Source organism: Lissotriton helveticus, chromosome 10 (genome assembly GCF_964261635.1).
Source record: "Lissotriton helveticus chromosome 10, aLisHel1.1, whole genome shotgun sequence".
Taxonomy (NCBI): domain Eukaryota; kingdom Metazoa; phylum Chordata; class Amphibia; order Caudata; family Salamandridae; genus Lissotriton; species Lissotriton helveticus.
In genome coordinates, this window is record NC_136071.1 from 445,952,569 (window position 1) to 445,965,078 (window position 12,510).

The 12,510-nt window shown below is 45.4% G+C and overlaps 2 protein-coding genes across 2 annotated transcripts in view; one reads left to right on the forward strand and one right to left on the reverse strand.

The window, feature by feature from the left end:
- Positions 1-12,510, forward strand: part of IFT140 (intraflagellar transport 140) — a 1,386,753-nt gene that overhangs the window by 1,086,049 nt on the left and 288,194 nt on the right. The gene's annotated exons all lie outside the window — the stretch shown is intronic.
- The window catches only part of TMEM204 (transmembrane protein 204), a 146,407-nt gene that overhangs the window by 133,512 nt on the left and 385 nt on the right, over positions 1-12,510 (reverse strand). The gene's annotated exons all lie outside the window — the stretch shown is intronic.

The window sequence follows — 12,510 nt, forward strand, 5'->3', positions numbered from 1 at the left end:
CCTTTGACTGTCGTTTATAGTAGAACGTAATGGCGTTCTGTCAGGACGAACGAAGTACTCCCTGGTTGGCTCACATTCCTCTTAAGTTCGGCCCTCCGTCTGTCCAACCGCTCTAATGGAATACATATGTGAGCTTAGAAAAGCAACCCCTCCGCCTCTTAGCAGGCAGTGGGAGGGGAAACGTGTGGGCCCTTTTGAGGGGGGGGCGGCATTATGCTAGAGCCCTATATCTTCACATCATGCGATGTAAAGCAAGAATCTCCGATACGGGCGATATTTGGGTGGTGTCGGGGAGTAGTCGGGAAGTGAACCGTCACCCCATTAACAAATCCTGGCAGCTGTAAGCTGTACGCATCTCATAGGCCCCCGCATTCCATGGCTTTGACCCTGACTTGGACGGGCCTGCGCTCTTTTTGAAAGCTAACAGAGGGTGAGGGGGACTGGAACAGCTGAACTGAAAGAAGAGTGGGGGGGGGGGGGCACATGGAGACCAGGAAGGGCCTACGCGGGAAGAAGGGGGTTACTACTTAAGGAAGGGAAAAAACAACGCTTTGGATGGCACCTAGAGGCATGGAGAAAGAAGAGCTGTAGAACCAAGACTTCTTGTTGTCGAGGGAAAAAGGAGCAGGGAGAAAACATGGATGTTAGATGAGAATTACATGGATAGCTCGACAGTGCCTGAAGAAGAGGAGAGGTTAAATTGGGGTCAGGCATCATAGCGGCTGAAGAGGGAAAAGGTTCAACAAGGCACAATTAGATTGCGCGGAAATCACGGAGAGGCCCGAGTCAGGGCACCAGACCTGTAGCTGGGGGTCTGCGAAGTTTGTGTAAATTTCTTTAGCCAACTTTCAGAAACATGATTTGAAATTACGCAGAAAGTATGTGAAATGAATATCTGGCTTTTAGTGCTATATTTCAGTGTAAAACAGGACAACGCATTGTGCACTAAACCATAGTACCAAAAATACAAGTGTCTCAAAACAACAGCTATTCCAGTTTCCGTCATTCTCTCCTGTGCTACATTTTTGTCATGTAATTATGCAACATGGTGGTAATGGCGTAATTTGGGGACTTTTGCGTAACAACCGTAACATAAACCCCCCAAATTACCTAAAGTATGCCAGCATTTTTGCCCAAGTCTGTAGTAGATGAGCTACAAGGAACTATGGACGGATGAGGGCATGAGAACAATACATGGGCTACAATCAGAGGGTGCAGGAACTAAAGAGGTGCTTCTTAAGGAGGATGCAGGAACTATGGATGGTTAACGATCAGGGCACAAGAACTATAGACAGGCTGCTACCAGAGTGCACAGAAACTATCGACTAGCCGTAATCAAGGCATGTGAACTATGGGCTGGCTACAATTAGAAGGTGTAGCAATTATCGACTGGCCATGATCAGGCTGCCTGGCTGCAGGATGTATATGTATATATATGTATATGTATATAATGGCTAAAATCAGAGGGCACAGGAACTATAAACGAGCTGTATTCAGGGTGTGAAAACGACCGACAGGGTTTAATTAGGTAGCACAGGAACGATACATGGATTACAATCAGAGGGTGCGGAAAGTATGTACAGGCTACAAACAGGGTGCAGTAACTATAGCCGGGCTACTGACAGATTGTGCAGAAACTATGGACGGTCTTCAATCAAAGGGCAGGAACTATAAACCGGCTACAATCCAGGAGCACAGGAACTGATTGTGGGCTACAGTTAGGGTGCAGGAATCATAGACAGACGAAAGTCGGGCACAGGAACTATAGCTGGGCTTACAGGGCTGGATTAACCACTATGCAAAATAAGCACATGCTTAGGGCATCAAGAGAAGGTGGACACCACAGAAATTTTCCATTGTCGGATTTAACATGGACCATATGGTGCAACATTGCAAATGGTGCAGCTAAACCTATAAATAAAGTGGAAGTACACAAAAATAAACACCTTACTGTAAGCTTTGATTCATTTCGAAAAATAACATTTTATTTTATGGTTGATTATTGTTTATATTTTGAATTTGATATATATGGGGGTACCAAGATCTTTTAAGCTTAGGGCCATTTAATCTGCCCTGTGGACTACAGTCAGAGCGCAGGCACTATGGGTGGTCTGCAGTGAAAGAGTGCAGGAATTCTGGGCGGGTTCAGTGCAGAAATTAGAAAAAAATTGCTCCTGGAGCTAAAAAGGTGTGGCTGAGGAAAGAGGGTGGAGTCACGAGGGGGGGGGGGGGCTTGAAAAACAGAGTCTGACAGTCAACTTATACATTTATTTAAAAAAATCTGCTGCAAGGAAATTGGCAACAAGGACATATGTGACAATACATTTGTTCTAGGTTACTTAATTAACCACAAAGAGACTGCATTTTAAATTATCTCACAGGGATAAGACACCTGCTGCAGAGATCATTATGTGCCCAGCAATTTTGAAGGAACTATAGTAGCAGTAAGATGATTCTACTGGTTAACGCAGTTCTGGGAGAGTTCTGTGTTTTGTCCAGTCACCGTTTTGATTCATAAAGTACCATAGAAGGGTAATGTGCTTTTGCAAAGCACATTGTGTAACATGGATGTCACAGATTTTTTTTTTTATTTAAATAGATAAGTGGGTTACTGATTGACACTGAGATACTTTTTTTACTTCCAGTTCATAAGTTAAGAGCCTTCTAATATAGCCAGTGCGTAATTTGAGACCGTGGTTTCTGGTGCTCGGCCCTGGCACTTAATTGTAGACACCTGCACTTATAACAGCTGTTTTGCTGTTGGTATAATTTATAAATGAGCAGAACAGCAATTGTTTATTCATTCAGTGTGCATTAAAAACAACTAATACCTGCCCCCAAGCTAGTTTTATAGCGTTGGGGGCTGGAATAGGCTGAATTGTCACAGTTGCAGCAGTGTGCTGGTTAGTAGTGTGCAGGTTCTGTCATTGGTGACACTGGCAGTGGCAATTTGTGGTGCATGCTGCAGAGGCTTCCCGACTAGAGACCTGGCATTTTTTTTTTACAAATTAAGCACTGGATATAACACTGTGGTCTCTTTAACTGAATCAAGGAGTAGATGAAAACTGTAAGTCATGGGTTTAAATCCTTAATTTTTCGCAATCTGTTATTCTAAGATTGCAAAGAAAGGGAAGTAATAAAGTCCTATCAGTACAGACTACCACAGTCCCTGTATCAGGCTTTCTATCCTGACTTTGTGTTTCTCCCGACTGTTAGCATATAATGTCTAGAAGTACGGACAGTATGTGATTCCTTCACCTTATATGTTATAACCCCCATTGTGTATGGAACATTTCCTGTACATTGATTTACACACATATATGATTTATTGTACTTCTGTGTATGAGGTAAAAAGCTCTGACACCCTATTCTGAGATGAGTAGTGCTAAAGAAAGAAAAAAAAATAGTAGGTGACATTTACATCAATATTTGTGTAATTACTCGTACAGATACATCTTATATTCCTACAGTGCAAGCAGAACTCTTACATAGGTACATACAAAGTTAAAAGCTTGCCTCCAAATCATAGTTTCTCTTAAGTACTTGTGAAGTGATAACATGCTGTGCGCCTTTGTATTCTTCCATTGCTTTGGTGTCTTGGTGTTAGGCTCCAGATAGCTACCATCCAGCATTATGCTGATAGTCAAACAAAAAGGGTCTGGTAGGCCTTTAAATTAGGCCTTTGTTAGTGCCCGGCTGGAATTGAAAATAAGAAAGTCCACTCTCTGCCTGCCTTTAGTTGCTCCGAATAGAACACAACATGTGGGCATCGCTGTACTGTGCCCTGGTGTCTGAGAATTACATCAGGACGTATTCAGCATGTTTTCCAGGGTTGACCTGATACAGACAGAAATAGCTGATGGAGCCGGAATCCGGCGTGATCCCCCTACTTTCCAGTGCTGAGTGGGCTACAATCAGAGTGTGTGGGAACTATGCATGAGCAATAATTAAAGGGTACAGAAACTATAGGCAGGCCATGATCAGAGGGGAGCAGGAACTCTAGACAGGCTTCAATCAGAGTATGGGAACTGTAGACCGGCTACAGTCCAAGAGTGTCAGAACTGTAGACAGGCTACAATCAGGGCAAAGGAACTATAGGCAGAATACAGTAAGAAAGCAAAGAAACGGCAGATGTGTTCCAATCAGATGGTATAGGAGCTATGCATGGGCTACAGTCAGAGTGTGCAGGAACTATGGACGAGGTAAAATCAGAGGGCACGAGAACTATGGACGGGCTTCGCTCAAAGGAAGCAGGAACTATTGATGTGGTAGATGCACAGGAACTATAGACTGGTGACAGTAGGAGGGTGCAGGATCTGAATGTGGTCTACAATCAAAGGGCACATGAACTAGTGACAGGCTGCAGTCAGAGCGCAGGAACTACGGTCTGGCTACAGTCAGAGAGTGTAGGAAGTTTAGATGATCTTCAATTAGAAGACACAGGAAATATGGACAGGCTTCAATCAGAGTATGCAGGAACTGTGGAGGTCTACAAACAGAAAACATAGGAACTGGATATGGGCTACAATAAGAAGATGCAGGAACTATAGACTGGCTACATTCAAGGTGCAAGAAGGATTGATGGGCTACAGTCGGACCACAAGAACTTTGGACAGGCTACAGTCAGAGCGTGGAAATTATAGATGGGATACAGTTAGAGACCGCAAGAGCTATAGACAGACTTTAATCAGACGGCATAGGAACTATGGACATACTGCAGTCAGAGGGAGTAGGATCTCTAGGTGCTGTACAACCAGAGGTAGAGGAACTAAATATGAGCTACAATCAGAAAGTGGAGGAACTATAATGGGTACTGGGGACGGAAAAGCCTCTGCATAGTGACATACATATGTGTACTCCCTCCCTTGAGTGCCCTAGCTGTGGTGATATCTGGATCCTTGGTAAAAAAAATTCTGTTCATGGGCAAACACGAACCATGCTTGTTTGCTATGACCTAAGCCTGTCTTAGGGATTGTGGTCTGGTTAGATGGAAAAGGGCGCACTATGCGCTTCTCTCATAATGGTGTAGGGCTACCGCCCTCACCGGGAGCTGCGTAGGAGGAATGCAGTGGTGGCAGCATACAGTTTTCATAGTATGAGATCTAGTGATATAGCCACGCCCACTGACCTGAGGTGTATCATGGAAGTTGACCCTACTGAGCCAGTCATAGGAAGGTTCAAGTCTGTGTTCTCATCTCATCCTTAGCCTACATCAGGATTATTGTTGGCAGACAATTTGTGCCTGTTGGGAGTGCACCACAACAGCATGTACATGAGCCTGAGTGTTCTATTGTCCATGGGAACAGTGAATGCTTGTTTGAGTACACTGCACCAGTACTTGCGTGAGCCTGAGTGTGCTACTGTACATGGAGACAGCGCAGGTCTTTTTGAGTGCACATCGCTCGTAGGTAATGATACAGGGTGTGCGCTAATATATGGAGACAGTGTGTGCCTGTTTGAGCGCATTGAACTGGTATGTATTTGAGCCAGAGTGTGCTACAGTCCTGGGAGACAGCGCGTAACTGGTTGAATGCACTGTCTGTATGTACGTGGGCCAGTGTACTACAGTACATGGGGACAGAGTGTGCCTGGTAGAACACACCGCGCTGGAATGTATGTGTGCCTGGGAGAGGTGAAGTACGTGAAGGCATGTTTGCGTGCAGCATGCCTATATGCCTGTGAAAGGTGCAGTGCACAAGGGTCCCTTATTGAGAAGCCCAGGGCATGGAGGAACATGTTAAGGTAGAGGAGCCCAAAGACAGATTTGTGGTTTGCGGCATTCCTGAGATCTGAGCGGGACACATAGTGGAAGAAGGAAGAGCCTGGCTTTTCAGTGCACTTTAAAAGGTTATCTTTGATTCTAAAGAAAGACCACTGGCCAAAGAGGCCTGGGCACATCTCAGGAAGGGGATGGGCCTCATAAGGGAATCATAACCAGTAGGGCTAGAGGGACCTTTTGAAACCATTTGATTCATACATCACTGAGGCTGATGTCCATGCATGTTTGGGGATATCAGATTCGGAGACACTCATTCTGAGGTTATCTGACAAATGGACACTTCAAAGTGGGCAAGCCCAGACCATAAACTTTTAAAGACAGAGACAATAAATTACATTTAGAGTCTGGAAAAGGATTATAAAAAGGAGAGCTTAAGACTCTAAAATGAGCAAACTGAAGCTGTAAATCAGCATGGAGAAGCTCAGCACAAGTTCTGCCTTTTGTGACCAGAGCTGGGACTGAAGATCTGCCAGTCTCAGATGCTGGGTGAGGTGACATCACCCAGGAGAATTAAGAACATTGGCCTTTAGCGCCAGCTTCTGCCTGGCCCAAGAGGAGAAGGAGATCGCCTAGAGGAATTGAGGTCCAGTGGGGAAACTGCAGCGGGGTGCCGGGGGCACAGTATGAGATTCTGGTACATTTGGACCATCCTACCTATCGGCCTGCCTGCAGTGTGTGGAAAATGTTCCCCCATTGCAGGGTGGGGGCTGCGGTGAAAAACAAGGGCCATCGCCCTGGTGCGACGCTATTTCAAGAAGAGGGACACCATCCGAGGTAGTACTGTAGCCTGGAAAAGATGTCACCCTGGATATGCTAATACAATCCCGAGAGTGTTTCTAAGTGGTTTGGTCTAATGAATATGGGGTAACTTGTATTTAGATAGCGGGGTAATATTTCCACAGTGTGTATAAATATGACTTACACCGTTAGATTAACCCCTTCCATGCTGATGACGGCCCCCAGCCGTCATGGCACACAGTGCTCGTGTGCTGATGTTGGCTGGGGGCCGTCATGACCACGCCCACGATCGGAATGTGCCGCACAGGAGCGGAATTCCGGCCGCGGGCAAGGGGTTAAGAGCGAAAGAATCAAAGTTTTTTACATTCAGGCGTTAAGTTGTTGGTTACTAGAGGGAAAACGCCTAGGGAAGCATTTATCATGAGCACGTCAAATGTTAAAAATGTAATATGTTTTGAAAGTTTAAAACACACAGTCTAATAGTCACTGTTTATGCTTGTAGTGAAACCCCTGACGAAGGGCGACGAAGAAGCCCGAAATGCATTGGGGAATTATATACTACGGAGGATGAAATTTGTATATGTCCTGCTGTTGCGAAAAGGCCTGGATGGCCCTACCTTCAGCAACAGATTTTTATACAATTTATGGATTTCATGTGACATGCTGAGTTCAAAAACTGAAAAGATTGGAACAACATGAATAAAATGATTGAACGGATTATAATTGTGGCAAGTATTCTTTGCGATGCAACAGTTTTTCCAGAATGGGAGCTATCATGTTCCCCGTTAATTGGATAATACAATCCCATATGCCAGAAGGCAGCCCTAGCGAAGGGAACCTGTACCATCATGCACCCATGAAAAGCGGTGGTAAAAGGCAGTGATCTACAGAATATGCTGAAGAAAAAGATGAAAGAGCAGGAACGACTGATGGAGTTCGGGGAGTGACTGAGGCGAAGGGGCGACTAGGGAACAGGAAAGGCTCTGAGAAGACGGAGACGGAAGTGGGATGTAGAATCTGGGCAGGGAGGGCCAGGACGAGGAAGCGCTGTAATTATTTAAGAAAATCAGAAGAGGACTGAACCCGCTGTCTGCAACCTGAGAAAAGGCCTGGAGGACTGGACCTCCTGTCTCCACCCCCTCAACTAACAGCCCAGTTTTCTACACTGACATTGAGTTGTCTCATGCTAAAAGGGAGTGAGGGGCCCTCTTGTACTGGGAAGTGAAAGAAGGGGCAGGCAGGTAAAGGAGAAGCAAGACTTCACTCCAGGGTGCTTCCTACCTGAAAGAAATGCAAATGTGTGCAACTGGCTACTCTGCGAAGCTAAAGGCCTCTTGAGAGGCAGTACTGGCTTCAACTGAAGACATTATTTGAAGCTTGATAGTGACAGAAGTATTCTTTTGTGACAGGTACTGTAGAAGTGTTACCAGTTCTATAATGTGTCCTTTTAGTTGAAAACTATAAAATAAGTATTGGGAAAACCAATGGATCTTGGCTTTGGAACCCATTGCTATTTGGAGATGCTACATAGCTTTGGCAATAAAAAGGAAGAAAAAATATGTCATGACACATACAACATAGCTTGTTAGGTGTCATGAGAGTGTTGGTGCTGCATCATTGAGTAGGTTTGCACATCCGTGATGGTGTATGCACATGCCTACAGGTTGGCACCCCATTTTCTTTTTTTTAGGTCGAAGCCTGGCGTTCACTGCGCAAGCAGTGTCGCGCAGGCGAGAAATTTTGATCTCCAGTATGGGGCTTTAACCCGCCTCTCTCTTCAATTGGCTAGCTCCATAAATGGAGGCTAGCGATTGGAAGAGAGATGTGGCAATCATTCTGGGAGCAGATTCGTGGGCGTTTCTGTGTTTTTTAAGCCCCACCCCCTTTGTTTCGTCATTCAGAGGTGGGCCATTGTGGGTGTTTCTTTTTTTTTTTTTTTTCCAGGGCTGTTTTTTTGTCAGTCTGTGCCAGCTCCGCCGCTCGCTCGCAGCCTCCTCCCTGTGCTCCCACGGGTGCTTCTTATTACTCAAAATGTTGTAATTTCTGATATTGATCCGTTTCCATGCACTTTATTTGCTCGGTTTTACTCGCGAGAAAGTATCATACATTTTGGTCCTTGAATGTCACTCATCATAAGTAGACTGCAAGCATGGAAATGTCACACATAACCAATCAGAAAACTTGGCAACTAAGCAAAATAGACTAAAACGATGTTTCTTAATGTGTGGGTTGAGGGACTTGGTTGTAATGTACTTCTCATACGTAAAATAGGCACTCGTGACAAATAGTCCACTGTATGTAGAATTATTTTTGGGCCGATAATGACGTAGAACCAGGCAAAAAAAAGTGTTATTCGAGTTTAAACTTGAGAGTAAGTCAGTGAGGTCAGCGCTGTATTTAAACGCATACTGCGATAAATTGGACCACTAGAACTGTTCGAAGATGGCGCTCGCTGCTCTGCTTCTCTACGAACGCCGGTAAAAGGACCCATTTCAAGAGGGACGTTTCTCAGACGAACGGACGCAAATCACTGCTCAGGCATCGGCCCGCCCCCTTCAGCTAGTAGATCTGCTGATTGGTATATGGCCGGCTTTCCTGATGCATGGCGATCTATTATTTGTCACAATTCTTGGAGTTCAACATGACGTTTCTTCCAATTGGTGGAATCGGCTTGTGAAACGAACACGGACGGTTTCGGTTGGCGGAGCCGCGCCCGAGTCGACTACAGCTAGTATCTGCTGCAGGGAAGCGTTCGTGGCAAATTGCCCGCCGTGGCGGCACAGAAACCGGAAGTTAGCAGGTCAAGACCGGAAGTATGGTTAACTATTGGCACCTGGGGTGCGAAAAGTGACCGGTGAGGACGTAAAAAAGTTGGATTGGGGACCTTTTCTGGTACAAGTGCCTTTAGAGAATGATCTCTCAGCAGTTCGTACACGAGTCAGTCAGCGCAGGACGAGAATATCAGGTCCCTTCATGGAAAAGGGAATAAGCTACCTTCCAAAGCGAGAGGGAGGGGTGGTTAACGGAGGCTCCTGCACCTAAGGGGCGGGCGAGCGGTTAATACGGGCGCGTACTGAAGGGACTCGAGCATATCTGGCAAGTAGACCCATGTCCTGTCTGACACGTTTCACAGTATTGGCTTTTTGCTCCTCTGCATACTGGCACACCAGACAGTGGTTTATAGTGCTACGAGTGAGTCCCAGAAAAAACATAATGTGGGATACGAACAGAGCTGCGAAATTCTCTAGGTTCATGCATGGGTTGCCTTCATTACACAAACTTTAACACTTTTATAACATTGCATGTTTAAAGCATGCCTTACGTGTAATCCGGAGTACGTAAATATGTATGTCAAGTGCATGTCCCACTATGCACTGTCACACACATGGCTACTACGCCTTGTATATAATGCTGCAACATTATTCCCTATTTAAATTTCATTATTTGTGTATATACCTTTAGTCACGTTTGTAAAAACACACACTAAGAGTGGTTACTACACACAAACTCGCACACAAATATAGGCAGCTGTGGGTTACTCTAGGTATAACATGCAGCATGTCTTTACAAAAGTATCTGTTTGCAATATTTCATAAAAGTGCACATTATATATCTGATATATGTATGTGATATCAAGCTACTACCTGCACAAACTCATATAGCTATATAAAATATAAAAATATTGCAAGTACGAGTAAGCACATGAACACGTGCATGTTTCGAATGCATGTGTGTTGAGAGGTGGCGGTAGTAGGATAGATAGTGTGTCTGTGGCTGTGTGTGTGTATGTGACTGTGTGTGTGGCTCTGTGTGTGGCTCTGTAGGTATGTATGTGTGTGGGACTCTGCGTTTGTGTGTGGCATTTGCGAGAGATTAAGCTATTGGCATTGAAAATGACAATGGCATTTATTTATCTGTTTTCAAAACCAACACATAAATAAAAATGTTGTCATTTACAATGCCAATAGCTCTAACTTTTTCAAAGGCGAGACCGTTGCAGTGTAAATGCTTGTTTTTTTACTGGTCCAAAATGACGGATGCCACTTGAATTTTTTTGACGGACGCCAATTTTTTTTAACCGCGGAGTTGACAGTAAATGGTAGCTGCTGGACACTTAAAAAATGTTTTATTACTACGACCAGTGACGGATCAATGACGGAGCGTGTGGGAGGGGAAGCAAGAGAGAACGGGTGAGGAAGCAAGGGTCTAAGGGGGAGCGACTACGAACGGGCAGGAAGAGTTAAACTAAGAATTTAGTAAAATAAAACCTAGGAGGGGGAAGCAATGACCAGGGTGGGTGGGACAAGGAGAGCAACACGTAGCGAATAGGGTGGGGGGGTGTAAAAGGCAGCACTCGAGTGGGGGAGGACGGAGGAACATGCAGCGCTTGGGGGGGGGGGGAGTGCAGGGATTCGGTAGTTCCCTTATTGCGAGCACTAAATAGGATACAACTAAATAGGATACAAGTTAGTGCATCAAAAGGATGGTACACAGGCAATGAATGCTGCATGGGAGGGGCAAACACAAGAGGAAGGAAAGCCAATGAGTGAGAAGCAAGTGTGACTGTTAAAGTAACTGCACGCACTTTAACACTGAATCCTTGTACACATTTTGCTGCAGCTTGTAATACATTTTTTTAACTACTTCGATATGCACGGTGCTTGATGTCACTCTCTGGCGCCTCGTAGCACTATAAATGCACATTACTCTTCCTGAATGCACCGGACAAATCAGTGACACTCTAATGATCGCATTAACGCTCAGCTTTGTGCGTTTCCCACTGATGACTTTAATCTGCATGTCTGTGCTTTCAGGTGTGTACCTTATACAGGGCTTTTAAGTGGGCCAGGTCTTCCTGGTGCTGAGCACCGGCAGTTTTTTTTAAAGGGGGCCTTGAAACGGGTCTCTATCGGGCTCTGTTTTGTGCCCTGGTACAGGCAGTCCTATTTTTTTTCTGGACTGTAGTGACAGCAGGCACATCGATGTGCGTGTGCTCACACTGTTCACTTCTAACTAGTGGAGAAGTTACGGCATAACGTCTTGCCAGGTGAGCGTAGGTAGGGGAAGGGAAATCCTTTAAAAATGGTAATTTTCTCTCTGGATTTCCCTCTTTTTTGAAAAACTGAAGCAGCAACATTGTTGTGGTGTCACCAGGGCTTTAAGTGGAAACTTTTTCAATATTCTATACAAGCCATAGTTGCTGCTTATTTATCTTACGCAACTAACAACCATTGACAAAGCCAGTAGTCCTGACTTGTTGTAGGTATGATGTTGCTTGTTGTATTATATATCTGGGTGCAATGACAGAAACAGAAAAGTACAAGTCGGGCAGCACAGTATGCTAAGCACACATTTTCAGCTTATGTGTCTTTAAGCCACGCCCTTAATTACATTGACCACGCCCCTTTGAGAGCCACCTCCCCCCGTTTTTTCATCCCACTTAAAGCCCATACCTTATATTTTATATGGAGCTACCTGTTGATGAAAGGCCAACAAAATAATGACCGAATATTGTGTTCTTTCTAGCCGTGTCCACCTCTCTCTCCCCACCCCGACGTACACGCTGCCCTCACTCCCGCTGTCTGAGAATCAGTTTTCAGTCGTTAATAGCGCACTTTGAATGCCGTAGGCTGTGCTACCCCACACACGTCCACGACTGAACCCGCCTCCTCAATGACCCGGAGAGCGGAAGGTCACCCTAGGCTCGGCGCTTGCGTATCAATCCGCCGGAAGTTCCCGCACAGGTGACATTGTGGTAAACACACCAAGGGTCATGGGCGCATTATCTTTGGAGGCGCACTTCGACCTTACGCCATGAATGTATCCGAAAACCTGCCTTCTCGTAAGGGGGCGTAACGGAGGCCCCAGCTGGGCAGGGGGTGCGGCCGCCATTCGGCCCCCTCTTCCCCCAATTTGACGCAAGGCCAATGAGTATCACCGAGATATGGGAGGCTCAGGGGACCCGCGAAATATTATGCGACATAATTTCGCGT